At 42.3% G+C, this 18,976-nt stretch overlaps 1 protein-coding gene across 5 annotated transcripts in view; it reads right to left on the bottom strand.

The window, feature by feature from the left end:
- The window catches only part of LOC307154231 (MSL complex subunit 3-like), a 237,133-nt gene that overhangs the window by 50,277 nt on the left and 167,880 nt on the right, over positions 1 to 18,976 (bottom strand). The window lies entirely within an intron of this gene.

The raw sequence follows: 18,976 nt of genomic DNA, 5'->3' as shown, positions 1-18,976 counted from the left end.
GCTAGGGTATTCTAGGATGTTGCTAGGGTGTTTTGGTGGTTGCTAGGGTGTTGCTAGGCGGTTGCTAGGTTGTTCTGAGTGGTTGCTATGCTGTTGCTAGGGCGGTTGCTAGGGTGTTTTGGTGGTTGCTATGGTGTTGCTAGACGGTTGCTAGGGTGTTCTGGGTGGTTGCTATGATGTTGCTAGGTGGTTGATAGGGTGTTTTGGTGGTTGCTATGGTCTTGCTAGGGTATTCTGGGTGGTTGCTAGGGTGTTGCTAGGTGGTTGCTAGGGTGTTCTGGGTGGTTGCTATGGTGTTGCTAGGTGGTTGGTAGTTGTCACATATGGTTACTATGGGGTTTTTATAGAGTTCTTAGCATGATCTTGGCATGATTTAGCATTTAACTAATCGCTATTAGCATGTAGCTATTCACTGCTAGCATGTGTAGCATGTTGGAAGTGCTGTTTGCTAGCATGAGTCAAAAGAGCCAAACCTCATCTCTATACGATGTTCTGATACAGAGATATAGGTCTTGCAAAACGGTTGCTAGGGTACTCAAGTTTGGGTGCTATGGAGTTGCTTGGGAGCTGGCAGCTTTAAACTTAAGAAGTTTAAAGTGGTTTGAAGTTTAAAGTAGTTTACGAGTTTTTGAGTTTTGAGTTTTGAGTTAAGTTTAAATGAGTTTAGAGTTTAAATTTAAATGAGTTTACAGTGTGTGTGTGCGTGTGTGTGTGTGCACACACACACACACACAGAGTTTATGAGTTTAGAGTTTATAAGTGTATAAATGGATGAGTTTATAAGTGTACACGTTTTTGAGTTTAGTTTATAAGTTTAAATGAGTTTAGAGTTTATAAGTTTAAATGAGTTTAGAGTTTATAAGTTTGAATGAGTTTAAGAGTTCAGAGTTTATTAATTTATGAGTTTTAGAGTTCATAAGTCTATGAATTCATTAGTTTATAAGTTAATTAGTTTATAAGTGTATGAGTTTAGAGTTCATTAGTTTAAATGAGTCTCAGTGGCTCATATAGTATATAGAATGGCAGTTTGGTTTAGTCTTCAAGGTGTTTAGATTTAAATTTTCGTCGGTTGGTGAGTTTGAATCTGGATTTGAATTTTTTAGAACTCCCCAATGCAAGTCAATGGGAGTTTTTCCGAGTTTTGATCGTCATTTTTAGGAAAACCGTAAGTCCGATCAGTCTGAAAAGATATAGCAACTCGAGTCAGAACAGTTTGAAGGTCTGAGCCGAGTTTGGAGTATGTAGAGTTAAAGCTCTAGGAGGAGATGCATTTAGTTTTTTTGAGTAAGAAGAAGAATAATAACTAGATTAAAAAGTTCGTCGAGACAAACTTTAAGTTGGCTTGAGAAAGCCGGACCAGAAAGTTTAAAGAAGTTTAAAATAGTTTGGAGTTTAAATTAGTTTAAAGTTTAAAGTAGTTTAAAGTTTAAATTAGTTTGAAGTTTAAAGTAGTTTAAAGTTTAAATTAGTTTAAATTTTAAAGTAGTTTAAAGTTTAAATTAGTTTGAAGTTTAAAGTAGTTTAAAGTTTAAAGTAGTTTTAAGTTTAAATTAGTTTGAAGTTTAAATTAGCTTAAAGTTTAAATTAGCTTAAAGTTTAAATTAGTTTAAAGTTTAAATTAGTTTGAAGTTTAAAGTAGTTTAACGTTTAAATTAGGTAGTTTAAAGTTAAAAAGTTGTTGGGGGTTTTCTAGTGGGTTGCTAAGGTGTTCTCGGTGGTTGCTAGGCGGTTGCTAGGGTGTTCTGGGTGGTTGCTATGCTGTTGCTAAGCGGTTGCTAGAGTATTTTGGGTGGTTGCTAGGCGGTTGCTAGGGTGTTCTGGGTGGTTGCTAAGGTCTTTTGGGTGGTTGCTAGACGGTTGCTAGGGTGTTCTGGGTGGTTGCTATGGTGTTGCTAGGTGGTTGCTAAGGTATTTTGGGTGGTTGCTAGGCGGTTGCTAGGGTTTTCTGGGTGGTTGCTAGGGTGTTCTGGGTGGTTGCTATGGTGTTGCTAGGTGGTTGCTAGGGTATTCTGGGTGGTTGCTAGGTGGTTGCTAGGCGGTTGCGAGGGTGTTCTGGGTGGTTGCTAGGCGGTTGCTAGGGTGTTCTGGGTGGTTGCTATGGTGTTGCTAGGCGGTTGCTAGGGTATTCTGGGTGGTTGCTAGGCGGTTCTGGGTGGTTGCTATGGTGTTGCTAGGCGGTTGCTAAGGTATTCAGGGTGGTTGATATGGTGTTACTAGGTGGTTGGTAGTTGTCACAGATGGTTACTATGGAGTTTTTATAGAGTTCTTAGCATGATCTTGGCATGATTTAGCACTTAACTAATCGCTATTAGCATGTAGCTATTCACTGCTAGCATGTGTAGCATGTTGGAAGTGCTGTTTGCTAGCATGAGTCAAAAGAGCCAAGCCTCATCTCTATACGATGTTCTGATACAGAGATATAGGTCTTGCAAAACGGTTGCTAGGGTACTCAAGTTTGGTTGCTATGGAGTTGCTTGGGAGCTGGAAACTTTAAACTTAAGAAGTTTAAAGTGGTTTGAAGTTTAAAGTAGTTTACAGTAGTTTGAAGTTCATGACAGATAGATAGATAAATAAGTTAGATACACACACACACACACACACGCGCACACACACACACACACACACACACTAACTCGCTCACACACTCACTCAGACACACACGCACACTCAAGAGTTTATGAGTTTAGAGTTTATAAGTGTATCAATTGATGAGTTTATAAGTGTATGAGTTTTTGAGTTTATAAATTTAAATGAGTTTAGAGTTTATAAGTTTAAATGAGTTTAAGAGTTCAGAGTTTATTAATTTATGAGTTTAAGAGTTCATAAGTCTATGAATTCATGAGTTTATAAGTTAATTAGTTTATAAGTGTATGAGTTTAGAGTTCATTAGTTTAAATGAGTCTCAATGGCTCATATAGTATATAGAATGGCAGTTTGGTTTAGTCTTCAAGGTGTTTAGATTTAAATTTTGTCGGTTTGAATTTTTTAGAACTCCCCAATGTAAGTCAATGGGAGTTTTTGAATGAGTTTTTTCGAGTTTTGATCGTCATTTTTAGGAAAACCTTAAGTCCGATCAGTCTGAAAAGATATAGCAACGCGAGTCAGATCAGTTTGAGTGTCTGAGCCGAGTTTGGAGTATGTGGAGTTAAAGCTCTAGGAGGAGTTTGAGTTGTAAATTTTTACGGTCAGAATAATAATAATAACTAGATGCAAAAGTTCGTCGAGACAAACTTTAAGTTGGCTTGAGAAAGTTTGGACCAGAACGTTTTTTTGATAGGCGGTTGCTAGGGTGTTCTGGGTGGTTGCTATGCTGTTGCTAGGCGGTTGCTAAGGTATTTTGGGTGGTTGCTAGGCGGTTGCTAGGGTGTTCTGGGTGGTTGCTATGGTGTTGCTAGGCGGTTGCTAGGGTGTTCTGGGTGGTTGCTAGGGTGTTTTGAGTGGTTGCTAGGCGGTTGCTAGGGTATTCTGGTTGGTTGCTATGGTGTTGCTAGGCGGTTGCTAGGTTGTTCTGGGTGGTTGCTATGGTGTTGCTAGGCGGTTGCTAGGGTATTCTTGGTGGTTGCTAGGCGGTTGCTAGGGTGTTCTGGGTGGTTGCTAGGCGGTTGCTAGGGTGTTCTGGGTGGTTGCTATGGTGTTGCTAGGCGGTTGCTAGGGTATTCTGGGTGGTTGCTAGGTGGTTGCTAAGGTATTTTGGGTGGTTGCTAGGCGGTTGCTAGGGTGTTCTGGGTGGTTGCTAGGGTGTTGCTAGGCGGTTGCAAGGGTGTTCTGGGTGGTTGCTAGGTGGTTGCTAGGGTGTTTTGGGTGGTTGCTAGGCGGTTGCTAGGGTATTCTGGTTGGTTGCTAGGGTGTTTTGGGTGGTTGCTAGGGTGTTCTGGGTGGTTGCTATGGTGTTACTAGGTGGTTGCTAGGGTATTCTGGTTGGTTGCTAGGGTGTTCTGGGTGGTTGCTAGGCGGTTGCTAGGGTGTTCTGGGTGGTTGCTATGGTGTTGCTAGGCGGTTGCTAGGGTGTTCTGGGTGGTTGCTAGGCGGTTGCTAGGGTGTTCTGGGTGGTTGCTATGGTGTTGCTAGGCGGTTGCTAGGGTGTTCTGGGTGGTTGCTAGGGTGTTTTGAGTGGTTGCTAGGCGGTTGCTAGGGTATTCTGGTTGGTTGCTAGGGTGTTTTGGGTGGTTGCTAAGGTGTTCTGGGTGGTTGCTAGGCGGTTGCTAGGGTGTTTTGGGTGGTTGCTATGGTGTTGCTAGGCGGTTGCTAGGGTATTCTGGGTGGTTGCTAGGCGGTTGCTAAGGTATTTTGGGTGGTTGCTAGGCGGTTGCTAGGGTGTTCTGGGTGGTTGCTAGGGTGTTGTTAGGCGGTTGCAAGGGTGTTCTGGGTGGTTGCTAGGTGGTTGCTAGGGTGTTTTGGGTGGTTGCTAGGCGGTTGCTAGGGTATTCTGGTTGGTTGCTAGGGTGTTTTGGGTGGTTGCTAGGGTGTTCTGGGTGGTTGCTATGGTGTTACTAGGTGGTTGCTAGGGTATTCTGGTTGGTTGCTAGGGTGTTCTGGGTGGTTGCTAGGCGGTTGCTAGGGTGTTCTGGGTGGTTGCTAGGCGGTTGCTAGGGTGTTCTGGGTGGTTGCTATGGTGTTGCTAGGCGGTTGCTAGGGTATTCTGGGTGGTTGCTAGGCGGTTGCTAAGGTATTCAGGGCGGTTGATATGGTGTTACTAGGTGGTTGGTAGTTGTCACAGATGGTTACTCTGGAGTTTTTATAGAGTTCTTAGAATGATTTAACACTTAACTAATCGCTATTAGCATGTAGCTATTCACTGCTAGCATGTGTAGCATGTTGGAAGTGCTGTTTGCTAGCATGAGTCAAAAGAGCCAAACCTCATCTCTATACGATGTTCTGATACAGAGATATAGGTCTTGCAAAACGGTTGCTAGGGTTCTCAAGTTTGGTTGCTATGGAGTTGCTTGGGAGCTGGAAGCTTTAAACTTAATAAGTTTAAAGTGGTTTGAAGTTTAAAGTAGTTTACGAGTTTTTGAGTTTTGAGTTTATAAGTTTAAATGAGTTTAGAGTGTGTGTATGTGTGTGTGTGTGTGTGTGTGTGTGTGTGTGTACACACACACACACACACTCAGAGTTTATGAGTGTAGAGTTTATAAGTGTATAAATGGATGAGTTTATAAGTGTACAAGTTTTTGAGTTTAGTTTATAAGTTTAAATGAGTTTTGAGTTTATAAGTTTAAATGAGTTTAGAGTTTATAAATTTAAATGAGTTTAAGAGTTCAGAGTTTATTAATTTATGAGTTTTAGAGTTCATAAGTCTATGAATTCATGAGTTTATAAGTTAATTACTTTATAAGTGTATGAGTTTAGAGTGCATTAGTTTAAATGAGTCTCAATGGCTCATATAGTATATAGAACGGCAGTTTGGTTTAGTCTTCAAGGTATTTTGATTTGAATTTTCGTCGGTTTGAATTTTTTAGAACTCCCCAATGTAAGTCAATGGGATTTTTGAATGAGTTTTTTCGAGTTTTGATCGTCATTTTTAGGAAAACCGTAAGTCCGATCAGTCTGAAAAGATATAGCAACGCGAGTCAGAACAGTTTGAGTGTCTGAGCCGAGTTTGGAGTATGTGGAGTTAAAGCTGTAGGAGGAGTTTGAGTTGTAAATTTTTACGGTCAGAAGAATAATAATAATAATAATAATAATAATAATAATAATAAGTTTAAATAGGATTTCAATATGTTGGCTCTCTCAAGCCAACTTAATAATAATAATAATAATAATAATAAGTTTAAATAGGATTTCAATATGTTGGCTCTCTCAAGCCAACTTAACTAGATGCAAAAGTTCGTCGAGACAAACTTTAAGTTGGCTTGAGAAAGTTTGGACCAGAACGTTTTTTGCTAGGCGGTTGCTAGGGTGTTCTGGGTGGTTGCTAGGCGATTGCTAGGGTGTTCTGGTTGGTTGCTAGGCGGTTGCTAGGGTGTTGTTAGGTGGTTGCTAGGGTGTTCTGGGTGGTTGCTATGGTGTTGCTAGGCGGTTGCTAAGGTATTCTGGGTGGTTGCAAGACGGTTGCTAGGTGGTTGCTAGGGTATTCTGGGTGGTTGCTATGGTGTTGCTAGGGTGTTCTGGGTGGTTGTTATGGTGTTGCTAGGCGGTTGCTAGGGTGTTCTTGGGTGTTGCTAGGCGGTTGCTAGGGTCTTGTTAGGCGGTTGCTAGGGTGTTCTGGGTAGTTGCTATGGTGTTGCTAGGCGGTTGCTAAGGTATTCTGGGGGGTTGCTAGGCTGTTGCTAGGGTATTCTGGGTGGTTGCTAGGCAGTTGCTAGGGTGTTCTGGGTGGTTGCTATGGTGTTGCTAGGCGGTTGCTAGGGTGTTCTGGGTGGTTGCTAGGCGGTTGCTAGGGTGTTCTGGGTGGTTGCTATGGTGTTGCTAGACGGTTGCTAGGGTGTTCTGGGTGGTTGCTATGATGTTGCTAGGTGGTTGCTAGGGTGTTCTGGGTGGTTGCTATGATGTTGCTAGGTGGTTGCTAGGGTGTTCTGGGTGGTTGCTATGATGTTGCTAGGTTGTTGCTAGGGTATTCTGGGTGGTTGCTAGGTGGTTGCTAGGGTGTTCTGGGCGGTTGCTATGGTGTTACTAGGTGATTGGTAGTTGTCACATATGGTTACTATGGGGTTTTTATAGAGTTCTTAGCATGATCTTGGCATGATTTAGCATTTAAAGGGGGGGTACAATGGTGTTTCATGTATTCAGAGTTGTTTACAGTGTTAAAGAGATAGATTCTCATGCTAAACATGGGCAAAGTTTTAAAAAAATATTTTGGACGAATAACGGAGAATTTCTATGCTGAAAATCTTACTTCCGGGTTGGTACAAGTTTCGGCTGTTTTTTTTTAGATCGTGGATCTAATGACGTAGATAAGAGTGGAACTCCTTATATGAGCATTTCTCTCGGAAAAGCTCGCCCGCGAGCACGTCGACTAGAGGAGAGCGAGACCGCGCACATCAACGCGCTTCAACAGGAAATCATCGGCAGCGCTGCATAGGATTTGTTCAAGAATGTCTCCAAAAAAGTGTGTATTTGGATGTGAGGGAAAGCTTACCGTGTTCAGTTTTCCAAAGAACCCAGTGTTACAGGAACAGTGGATGCAGTTTGTTTTTCCGGGGCAGCAACGGAGTGTAGGAAGTGCGGTTGTGTGTTCTGGTCGTTTCAGTGACGAATGTTTTATTAACAAGGCTCAGGTCGACGCTGGATTTGCAAATCGTTTGCTATTAAAACGTGGAGCGGTCCCAGTGATAAAAGACCACATTCATGTAAGTACAACTGGATCAGATTTCTGTCTTTTGCTGGAAATCAAGAACTACCGCTTGACTCTATAGCTCCGCCTCCAGGACCTCGGCTTTTTCCGGAGAGAATCGGAAAGCTGTATTTTTCTTTTCTAAATATAATAAAACTAAACACTTTTTTGAGATATTAAAGATGCACTACTACTCTATAGGTACTCAAGATTAACATGAGATTAGGTGAAACTGTGCATGTTATGTACCCTTTAACTAATCGCTATTAGCATGTAGCTATTCACTGCTAGCATGTGTAGCATGTTGGAAGTGCTGTTTGCTAGCATGAGTCAAAAGAGCCAAACCTCATCTCTATACGATGTTCTGATACAGAGATATAGGTCTTGCAAAACGGTTGCTAGGGTACTCAAGTTTGGTTGCTATGGAGTTGCTTGGGAGCTGGAAGCTTTAAACTTAAGAAGTTTAAAGTGGTTTGAAGTTTAAAGTAGTTTACGAGTTTTTGAGTTTTGAGTTTATAAGTTTAAATGAGTTTAGAGTATAAGTTTAAATGAGTTTAGTGTGTGTGTGTGTGTGTGTGTGTGTGTTCACACACACACACACACACACAGAGTTTATAAGTTTAGAGTTTATAAGTGTATAAATGGATGAGTTTATAAGTGTACAAGTTTTTGAGTTTAGAGTTTATAAGTTTTAAATGAGTTTAGAGTTATAAGTTTTAATGAGTTTAAGAGTTCAGAGTTTATTAATTTATGAGTTTTAGAGTTCATAAGTCTATGAATTCATGAGTTTATAAGTTAATTACTTTATAAGTGTATGAGTTTAGAGTGCATTAGTTTAAATGAGTCTCAATGGCTCATATAGTATATAGAACGGCAGTTTGGTTTAGTCTTCAAGGTATTTTGATTTGAATTTTCGTCGGTTGGTCAGTTTGAATCTAAATTTGAATTTTTTTAGAACTCCCCAATGTAAGTCAATGGGAGTTTTTGAATGAGTTTTTCCGAGTTTTGATCGTCATTTTTAGGAAAACCGTAAGTCCGATCAGTCTGAAAAGATATAGCAACGCGAGTCAGATCAGTTTGAGTGTCTGAGCCGAGTTTGGAGTATGTAGAGTTAAAGCTCTAGGAGGAGTTTGAGTTGTAAATTTTTAGGGTCAGAATAATAATAATAACTAGATGCAAAAGTTCGTCGAGACAAACTTTAAGTTGGCTTGAGAAAGTTTGGACCAGAACGTTTTTTGCTAGGCGGTTGCTAGGGTGTTCTGGGTGGTTGCTAGGCGATTGCTAGGGTGTTCTGTTTGGTTGCTAGGCGGTTGCTAGGGTGTTCTGGTTGGTTGCTAGGCGGTTGCTAGGGTGTTCTGGGTGGTTGCTATGGTGTTGCTAGGGTGTTCTGGGTGGTTGCTATGCTGTTGCTAGGCGGTTGCTAGGGTATTCTGGGTGGTTGCTATGGTGTTGCTAGGCGGTTGCTAGGGTGTTCTGGGTGGTTGTTATGGTGTTGCTAGGAGGTTGCTAGGGTGTTCTGGGTGGTTGTTAGGCGGTTGCTAGGGTGTTCTGGGTAGTTGCTATGGTGTTGCTAGGCGGTTGCTAAGGTATTCTGGGTGGTTGCTAGGCGGTTGCTAGGGTGTTCTGGGTGGTTGCTAGGCAGTTGCTAGGGTGTTCTGGGTGGTTGCTATGGTGTTGCTAGGCGGTTGCTAGGGTATTCTGGGTGGTTGCTAGGCGGTCGCTAGGGTGTTCTGGGTGGTTGCTATGATGTTGCTAGGCGGTTGCTAGGGTATTCTGGGTGGTTGCTAGGCGGTTGCTAGGGTGTTTTGGGTGGTTGCTATGCTGTTGCTAGGGTGTTCTGGGTGGTTGCTATGCTGTTGCTAGGCGGTTGCTAGGGTGTTGCTAGGCGGTTGCCAGGGTGTTCTAGGTGGTTGCTATGATGTTGCTAGGAGGTTGCTAGGGTGTTTTGGTGGTTGCTATGGTGTTGCTAGGCAGTTGCTAGGGTATTCTGGTTGGTTGCTAGGGTGTTGCTAGGTGTTGCTATGCTGTTGCTAGGCGGTTGCTAGGGTATTCTGGGGGTTGTTAGGGTGTTGCTAGGCGGTTGCTAGGGTGTTCTAGGTGGTTGCTATGATGTTGCTAGGCGGTTGCTAGGGTGTTCTGGGTGGTTGCTATGGTGTTGCTAGGCAGTTGCTAGGGTATGCTGGGTGGTTGCTAGGGTGTTGCTAGGTGGTTGCTATGGTATGCTAGGGTGTTGCTAGGCGGTTGCTAGGGTGTTTTGGTGGTTGCTATGGTGTTGCTAGGCGGTTACTAAGGTATTCTGGGTGGTTGCTAGGTGGTTTCTAGGGTGTTCTGGGTGGTTGCTATGGTGTTGCAAGGCGGTTGCTAAGGTATTCTGGGTGGTTGCTAGGTGGTTGCTAGGGTGTTCTGGTCTGTTGCTATGGTGTTACTAGGTGGTTGGTAGTTGTCACAGATGGTTACTATGGAGTTTTTATAGAGTTCTTAGCATGATCTTGGCATGATTTAGCACTTAACTAATCGCTATTAGCATGTAGCTATTCACTGCTAGCATGTGTAGCATGTTGGAAGTGCTGTTTGCTAGCATGAGTCAAAAGAGCCAAACCTCATCTCTATACGATGTTCTGATGCAGAGATATAGGTCTTGCAAAACGGTTGCTAGGGTACTCAAGTTTGGTTGCTATGGAGTTGCTTGGGAACTGGGAGCTTTAAACTTAATAAGTTTAAAGTGGCTTGAAGTTTAAAGTAGTTTACGAGTTTTTGAGTTTTGAGTTTATAAGTTTAAATGAGTTTAGAGTGTGTGTGTGTGTGTGTGTGTACACACACACACACACACACACACACTCAGAGTTTATGAGTTTAGAGTTTATAAGTGTATAAATGGATGAGTTTATAAGTGTACAAGTTTTTGAGTTTAGTTTATAAGTTTAAATGAGTTTTGAGTTTATAAATTTAAATGAGTTTAAGAGTTCAGAGTTTATTAATTTATTAGTTTTAGAGTTCATAAGTCTATGAATTCATGAGTTTATAAGTTAATTACTTTATAAGTGTATGAGTTTAGAGTGCATTAGTTTAAATGAGTCTCAATGGCTCATATAGTATATAGAACGGCAGTTTGGTTTAGTCTTCAAGGTATTTTGATTTGAATTTTCGTCGGTTGGTCAGTTTGAATCTAAATTTGAATTTTTTAGAACTCCCCAATGTAAGTCAATGGGAGTTTTTGAATGAGTTTTTCCGAGTTTTGATCGTCATTTTTAGGAAAACCGTATGTCCGATCAGTCTGAAAAGATATAGCAACGCGAGTCAGATCAGTTTGAGTGTCTGAGCCGAGTTTGGAGTATGTAGAGTTAAAGCTCTAGGAGGAGTTTGAGTTGTAAATTTTTACGGTCAGAAGAATAATAATAATAATAATAACTAGATGCAAAAGGTCGTCGAGACAAACTTTAAGTTGGCTTGAGAAAGTTTGGACCAGAACGTTTTTTGCTAGGCGGTTGCTAGGGTGTTCTGGGTGGTTGCTAGGCGGTTGCTAGGGTATTCTGGGTGGTTGCTAGGCGATTGCTAGGGTGTTCTGGTTGGTTGCTAGGCGGTTGCTAGGGTGTTCTGGGTGGTTGCTATGGTGTTGCTAGGCGGTTGCTAGGGTGTTCTGGGTGGTTGCTATGCTGTTGCTAGGCGGTTGCTAGGGTATTCTGGGTGGTTGCTATGGTGTTGCTAGGCGGTTGCTAGGGTGTTCTGGGTGGTTGTTATGGTGTTGCTAGGCGGTTGCTAGGGTGTTCTGGGTGGTTGTTAGGCGGTTGCTAGGGTGTTCTGGGTAGTTGCTATGGTGTTGCTAGGCGGTTGCTAGGGTGTTCTGGTTGGTTGCTAGGCGGTTGCTAGGGTGTTCTGGGTGGTTGCTAGGCAGTTGCTAGGGTGTTCTGAGTGGTTGCTATGGTGTTGCTAGGCGGTTGCTAGGGTATTCTGGGTGGTTGCTAGGCGGTCGCTAGGGTGTTCTGGGTGGTTGCTATGCTGTTGCTAGGCGGTTGCTAGGGTATTCTGGGTGGTTGTTAGGCGATTGCTAGGGTGTTCTGTGTGGTTGCTATGGTGTTGCTAGGCGGTTGCTAGGGTGTTCTGGTTGGTTGCTAGGCGGTTGCTAGGGTGTTGTTAGGCGGTTGCTAGGGTGTTCTGGGTGGTTGCTATGGTGTTGCTAGGCGGTTGCTAAGGTATTCTGGGTGGTTGCTAGGTGGTTGCTAGGGTGTTCTGGGCTGTTGCTATGGTGTTACTAGGTGGTTGGTAGTTGTCACAGATGGTTACTATGGAGTTTTTATAGAGTTCTTAGCATGATCTTGGCATGATTTTGCACTTAACTAATCGCTATTAGCATGTAGCTATTCACTGCTAGCATGTGTAGCATGTTGGAAGTGCTGTTTGCTAGCATGAGTCAAAAGAGCCAAACCTCATCTCTATACGATGTTCTGATGCAGAGATATAGGTCTTGCAAAACGGTTGCTAGGGTACTCAAGTTTGGTTGCTATGGAGTTGCTTGGGAGCTGGAAGCTTTAAACTTAATAAGTTTAAAGTGGTTTGAAGTTTAAAGTAGTTTACGAGTTTTTGAGTTTTGAGTTTATAAGTTTAAATGAGTTTAGAGTGTGTGTGTGTGTGTGTGTGTGTGTGTGTGTACACACACACACACACACACACTCAGAGTTTATGAGTTTAGAGTTTATAAGTGTATAAATGGATGAGTTTATAAGTGTACAAGTTTTTGAGTTTAGTTTATAAGTTTAAATGAGTTTTGAGTTTATAAATTTAAATGAGTTTAAGAGTTCAGAGTTTATTAATTTATGAGTTTTAGAGTTCATAAGTCTATGAATTCATGAGTTTATAAGTTAATTAGTTTATAAGTGTATGAGTTTAGAGTGCATTAGTTTAAATGAGTCTCAATGGCTCATATAGTATATAGAACGGCAGTTTGGTTTAGTCTTCAAGGTATTTTGATTTGAATTTTCGTCGGTTGGTCAGTTTGAATCTAAATTTGAATTTTTTAGAACTCCCCAATGCAAGTCAATGGGAGTTTTTGAATGAGTTTTTCCGAGTTTTGATCGTCATTTTTAGGAAAACCGTAAGTCCGATCAGTCTGAAAAGATATAGCAACGCGAGTCAGATCAGTTTGAGTGTCTGAGCCGAATTTGGAGTATGTAGAGTTAAAGCTCTAGGAGGAGTTTGAGTTGTAAATTTTTACGGTCAGAAGAATAATAATAACTAGATGCAAAAGTTCGTCGAGACAAACTTTAAGTTGGCTTGAGAAAGTTTGGACCAGAACGTTTTTTGCTAGGCGGTTGCTAGGGTGTTCTGGGTGGTTGCTAGGCGGTTGCTAGGGTATTCTGGGTGGTTGCTAGGCGATTGCTAGGGTGTTCTGTGTGGTTGCTATGGTGTTGCTAGGCGGTTGCTAGGGTGTTCTGGTTGGTTGCTAGGCGGTTGCTAGGGTGTTGTTAGGCGGTTGCTAGGGTGTTCTGGGTGGTTGCTATGGTGTTGCTAGGCGGTTGCTAGGGTGTTCTGGGTGGTTGCTATGCTGTTGCTAGGCGGTTGCTAGGGTATTCTGGGTGGTTGCTATGGTGTTGCTAGGCGGTTGCTAAGGTATTCTGGGTGGTTGCTAGGCGGTTGCTAGGGTGTTCTGGGTGGTTGCTAGGCAGTTGCTAGGGTGTTCTGGGTGGTTGCTATGGTGTTGCTAGGCGGTTGCTAGGGTATTCTGGGTGGTTGCTAGGCGGTCGCTAGGGTGTTCTGGGTGGTTGCTATGATGTTGCTAGGCGGTTGCTAGGATATTCTGGGTGGTTGCTAGGCGGTTGCTAGGGTGTTTTGGGTGGTTGCTATGCTGTTGCTAGGGTGTTCTGGGTGGTTGCTATGCTGTTGCTAGGCGGTTGCTAGGGTGTTTTGGTGGTTGCTATGCTGTTGCTAGGCGGTTGCTAGGGTGTTTTGGTGGTTGCTATGCTGTTGCTAGGGTATTATGGGGGGTTGCTAGGGTGTTGCTAGGCGGTTGCTAGGGTGTTTTGGTGGTTGCTATGGTGTTGCTAGGCAGTTGCTAGGGTATTCTGTTGGTTGCTAGGGTGTTGCTAGGTGTTGCTAGGCTGTTGCTAGGCGGTTGCTAGGGTATTCTGGGGGTTGTTAGGGTGTTGCTAGGCGGTTGCTAGGGTGTTCTAGGTGGTTGCTATGATGTTGCTAGGCGGTTGCTAGGGTGTTCTGGGTGGTTGCTATGGTGTTGCTAGGCAGTTGCTAGGGTATGCTGGGTGGTTGCTAGGGTGTTGCTAGGTGGTTGCTAGGGTATTCTAGGTGGTTGCTAGGGTGTTGCTAGGCGGTTGCTAGGGTGTTTTGGTGGTTGCTATGGTGTTGCTAGGCGGTTACTAAGGTATTCTGGGTGGTTGCTAGGTGGTTTCTAGGGTGTTCTGGGTGGTTGCTATGGTGTTGCAAGGCGGTTGCTAAGGTATTCTGGGTGGTTGCTAGGTGGTTGCTAGGGTGTTCTGGGCTGTTGCTATGGTGTTACTAGGTGGTTGGTAGTTGTCACAGATGGTTACTATGGAGTTTTTATAGAGTTCTTAGCATGATCTTGGCATGATTTTGCACTTAACTAATCGCTATTAGCATGTAGCTATTCACTGCTAGCATGTGTAGCATGTTGGAAGTGCTGTTTGCTAGCATGAGTCAAAAGAGCCAAACCTCATCTCTATACGATGTTCTGATGCAGAGATATAGGTCTTGCAAAACGGTTGCTAGGGTACTCAAGTTTGGTTGCTATGGAGTTGCTTGGGAGCTGGAAGCTTTAAACTTAATAAGTTTAAAGTCGTTTGAAGTTTAAAGTAGTTTACGAGTTTTTGAGTTTTGAGTTTATAAGTTTAAATGAGTTTAGAGTGTGTGTGTGTGTGTGTGTGTGTGTGTGTGTGTGTGTGTGTGTGTGTGTGTGTGTGTGTGTGTGTACACACACACACACACTCAGAGTTTATGAGTTTAGAGTTTATAAGTGTATAAATGGATGAGTTTATAAGTGTACAAGTTTTTGAGTTTAGTTTATAAGTTTAAATGAGTTTTGAGTTTATACATTTAAATGAGTTTAAGAGTTCAGAGTTTATTAATTTATGAGTTTTAGAGTTCATAAATCTATGAATTCATGAGTTTATAAGTTAATTAGTTTATAAGTGTATGAGTTTAGAGTGCATTAGTTTAAATGAGTCTCAATGGCTCATATAGTATATAGAACGGCAGTTTGGTTTAGTCTTCAAGGTATTTTGATTTGAATTTTCGTCGGTTGGTCAGTTTGAATCTAAATTTGAATTTTTTAGAACTCCCCAATGCAAGTCAATGGGAGTTTTTGAATGAGTTTTTCCGAGTTTTGATCGTCATTTTTAGGAAAACCGTAAGTCCGATCAGTCTGAAAAGATATAGCAACACGAGTCAGATCAGTTTGAGTGTCTGAGCCGAATTTGGAGTATGTAGAGTTAAAGCTCTAGGAGGAGTTTGAGTTGTAAATTTTTACGGTCAGAATAATAATAATAACTAGAATGTACATTTCCTGAAGAAAATGTGAAATGGTGCTTGCAGTGGCAAAACTCTCCACTCGGTTGCTAGGGTGTTGTACATGATTGCATACGAGCCAACAACCATGTCTGTACGATGTTGTGGAGCTGAAATATAGCTTCTATATGTTGCAATATGGTTTATATGTGGCTCTAAACGGTTGCTAGGGTGTTCCGGGTGGTTGCTAGGCAATTGCTAGGGTATTCTTGGTGGTTGCTAGGCAGTTGCTAGGTGGTTGCTAGGGTGTTCTAGGTGGTTGCTATGGAGTTGCTAGGCGGTTGCTAGGGTATTCTGGGTGGTTGCTCGGGCGTTGCTAGGCAGTTGCTAGGGTATTCTGGGTGGTTGCTATGGTGTTGCTAGGCGGTTGCTAGGGTATTCTGGGTAGTTGCTTGGGTGTTGCTAGGCAGTTGCTAGGGTATTCTGGGTGGTTGCTATGGCGTTGCTAGGTGGTTGCTAGGGTATTCTGGGTAGTTGCTAAGGTTTTGCTAGGCAGTTGCTAGGGTATTCTGGGTGTTTGCTATGGCGTTGCTAGGCGGTTGCTAGGGTATTCTGGGGCGTTGCTAGGGTATTCTGGGTGGTTGCTATGGCGTTGCTAGGTGGTTGCTAGGGTATTCTGGGTGGTTGCTAGGCGGTTGCGAGGGTATTCTTGGTGGTTGCTAGGGCATTGCTTGGCAGTTGCTAGGGTATTCTGGGTGGTTGCTATGGCGTTGCTAGGTGGTTGCTAGGGTATTCTGGGTGGTTGCTATGGTGTTGCTAGGCGGTTGCTAGGGTATTCTGGGTGGTTGCTAGGCGGTTGCTAGGGTATTCTTGGTGGTTGGTAGGGCGTTGCTAGGTGGTTGCTAGGCTGTTCTGGGTGGTTGCTAGACAGTTGCTAGGGTGTTCTGGGTGGTTGCTACGGTATTTTTGGTGGTTACTAGAGCGTTTCTAGACGTTGCTAGGGTGTTCAGGATGGTTGCTAAGGTATTTTTTTTAGTTGCTATGGTGTTACTAGGTGGTTGGTAGTTGTCAAAGATGGTTTCTATGGAGTTTTTATAGAGTTATTAAAATCTTTAATAACGAGTGCCTTCAGTACGAATAGTACTGAATCATACTATGGCCGAATAGGCACAAGCATGGAGCAATATCGCAAGGCCACGAGTGTAATATTGCGTTAAAAAATACAAAAAAATTTAACCCCCTGAGGTCGGATGACGCGCGGGCGCGTCAAATCGATGTTTACTAAATGTTTCTATTAAGGCGAGACACTACAGGTGAATAGGGTAAAAATTTTAACTAGCAGATATCATCATGAAACTTTTCCAGTTGATTACCAACATTAAGATGAGAAAAAAATGTATTACAAGTTTTCTGTAATTTGATGTTTAAATATGCAAATTAGGCAATATCTAATCAAATATGCACTAATTTGCATATATTTTAAAAAACGAAATCTGAGTATTGGATAAAGCCAGGTTAAAAATTATTTTTTCATTGTGTTCACATATTAGATGGGAAAAAAATTACAGAGGGATTTATGGATATCTACTTTTGTTATCCTGTAAATCAGAAAATACTGTAAATAGCCTTAAAAAAATTATTTTCGCCATGTTTTTTGGAATAAAATGTTATATAAATCAGGCTAGGAATAATTTATTTACAAATCCCTCTGTAAATGTCTTCATAATATAACTAGGTACAAGACTGGAAGGTTTGGTGTATAGGTGCTACTGAAGTGGAGATTTCGAACTTAGAGTATGAGAGAAAAGTCATTTTGAGAAAACGGGCTTTAAAGATTTTTCATCAGCCAATGAGATTGCGCATTCAGCCCTTTTACTTTCGCGATTGGTTGCTGATAAAAAGGAAATGACCATATTTGGATCCGACAGGATTGTACACAAGAGAGAGAGCTTCCTAACGGTGCTTCTGATGAAAGGGTGCCGGCAGAGATCGCGGAGCAGCATGTTGATTAAGAACGCAAACTTTTGTTGAATTTATGAGAAATCTACAGACGCAAACAGGCAAAGTGTAATAAAATAAAGACCTAAATGTGTATTTCGGACTTTTTTTCAACACAAGTCTGAAAGAACACATGTTATTGAAGACAAATATCCAAAAATCTCAAAATTGACCAGTAAAAAAAAAACGATGTTTTTGCCTGCCGTGTCTCGCCTTAATATCTCCGCGATTGTGCAGCACACATAAATGGTTCTGATTTTGCCGTAATCGATAGATTCTCAGCTTCAACGTCCTTATTCTCGCGAGATCGTACGTGACTCACACAGAGAGCAAGAGGGAAGACAAGATGACTGTTCACCTTGTGTGATTGGTGGGCTAGCTTGCCTGTCTGCATTTTGTGTAAAACCAACCAATAGATTCGGTTGAAATCGCTAAGTACCCTCCCATCTCCTCACAGTGAGGAAAATACCAAGCTGACATGGAGAGAGAAAGAGTAAAAAAGTCCGCGAAAGAAAAAGACCGCGAAAAAAACATGGCAAAAACATATATAAAGAAGAGGAAAAGTAAGAAGAAGACGAGGAGAGATAATGGCGAAGACACTGATATTGAAAGACGTACTTGCGGCGGTTTTGGAGAGCAGCGACGAGGATGAACGAGTTTCCGAGCCTGATGGATTTTCTTCTGATGTAGATGATGACGATTATGATCACAGAAGAGATCCAGTTGAAGACGGGTAAGCATATTTATTTTATAAAAACCTTGTTCGCATGGTGCACTTTGTGCTAGGCTAACTGTGACCATCTTGGCTAAAATAAGCTGCGCTGCTTTGTGTAAATTATCTGAACTTGCGCCTTTAGCAAAGTGTTTACTTTATGTAAAAGTTATTTTCTTGTGTAAAACTGGGGTAAGTTACACTTAAAAATAGTAACGATGTAGGCTGTTCTTAGTGTTCTCCTTTTGATAACTAATGTAATATTTCTTCACCTCAATTCACAATTTGAATAACATTATCTCTTGTAGTGATGCATCGATATGTTTTGGGAATTGACTATTTTATCATATTTTTTATACTTGTATAGATGTGGCTTGATCTTTCATATCATTTTATTTATTTTTGTTTAGTAGGCCTATATTTATACTGAATATAAAATTGTAAATCTCTGTAGAGTTTTGAAATGGAAGAGACAGTATTCACACATCTCATTCAGGTGTGTTTTTTTTTTTTTTTTTTTTTGCTGTGATTTGGGGTGGACAGGACAGCTAGCACATGTGATAAATTGGAATAGATAAAGAGAAGATTAGCTGAAGGATATGTCAAATCCTCACACATCCTCCACATTCTTGTTAGGTGTAGATTGATTTGTGTGTGTGTGTGTGTGTGTGTGTGTGTGTGTGCGTGTGTGTGGAATCTGGAATGAAGATGAGAGGTGTAAACTTTATTTCAATGAAATTGATAATGCAAGTACTAACTTATTTGTTTTTGTTTTTTTTCAGAGAGGATTCACAGCTACCAGGGCCCACTGTAACACAGGCAGCCTCACCTGTGCCTGCCATCAGGTCACCACCAGCCCCTACACCGCAGTCATCATCGCCACCCCGGCCAGCCAAGAGGTCCCGTACCCCCCAGCATCAACCAGCACCCCCACCTACACAGCAACCATCATCATCAACCCGGCCAGCCAAGAGGTCCCGTATCCCCCAGCATCAACCAGCACCCAAACCTACACAGCAGCCAGGTCCACTGTCTACACAGCAGCCAGGTCCACTGTCTACACAGCAGCCAGGTCCACTGTCTTGGAAGACGGAAAAAGACCCAGACATCGCTCCCCCTGTCTCCAGGTTTCAACCAGCTCGAACACCAGGGCCACAGCTCAGCTCCACTTCCACATATACACCTCTTGACCTCTTCAAACTTTTCTTCCCTGTACAAACTGTACAAACACTGTGCCAAAACACAAACAAGCAGGCTGCTAAACAAATGGCACAGGGAAAGAAATATAAATGGTTGGATGTGAACGTAGGGGAGTTTTACAAGTACATTGGACTGCTTCTGTACATGGCCATGGTGAAACTCGACAGCATTGCAGATTACTGGAGACAGAATCACTTCTTTTCTTTGCCAATTCCAGTACAGATCATGCCACGGGACAGATACAGAACACTTTCTTGGAACCTTCACCTTAGCGACCCTGAAGAGGATGTCCAGAACGACAAAAAAAAGGGCACAGCCGACCA

This window comes from Squalius cephalus (assembly GCF_949319135.1).
Source record: "Squalius cephalus genome assembly, contig: scaffold_48, whole genome shotgun sequence".
Classification (NCBI taxonomy): domain Eukaryota; kingdom Metazoa; phylum Chordata; class Actinopteri; order Cypriniformes; family Leuciscidae; genus Squalius; species Squalius cephalus.
The sequence above is the reverse complement of the archived record's forward strand: the minus strand, read 5'-3'. Positions and strand labels throughout refer to the sequence as shown.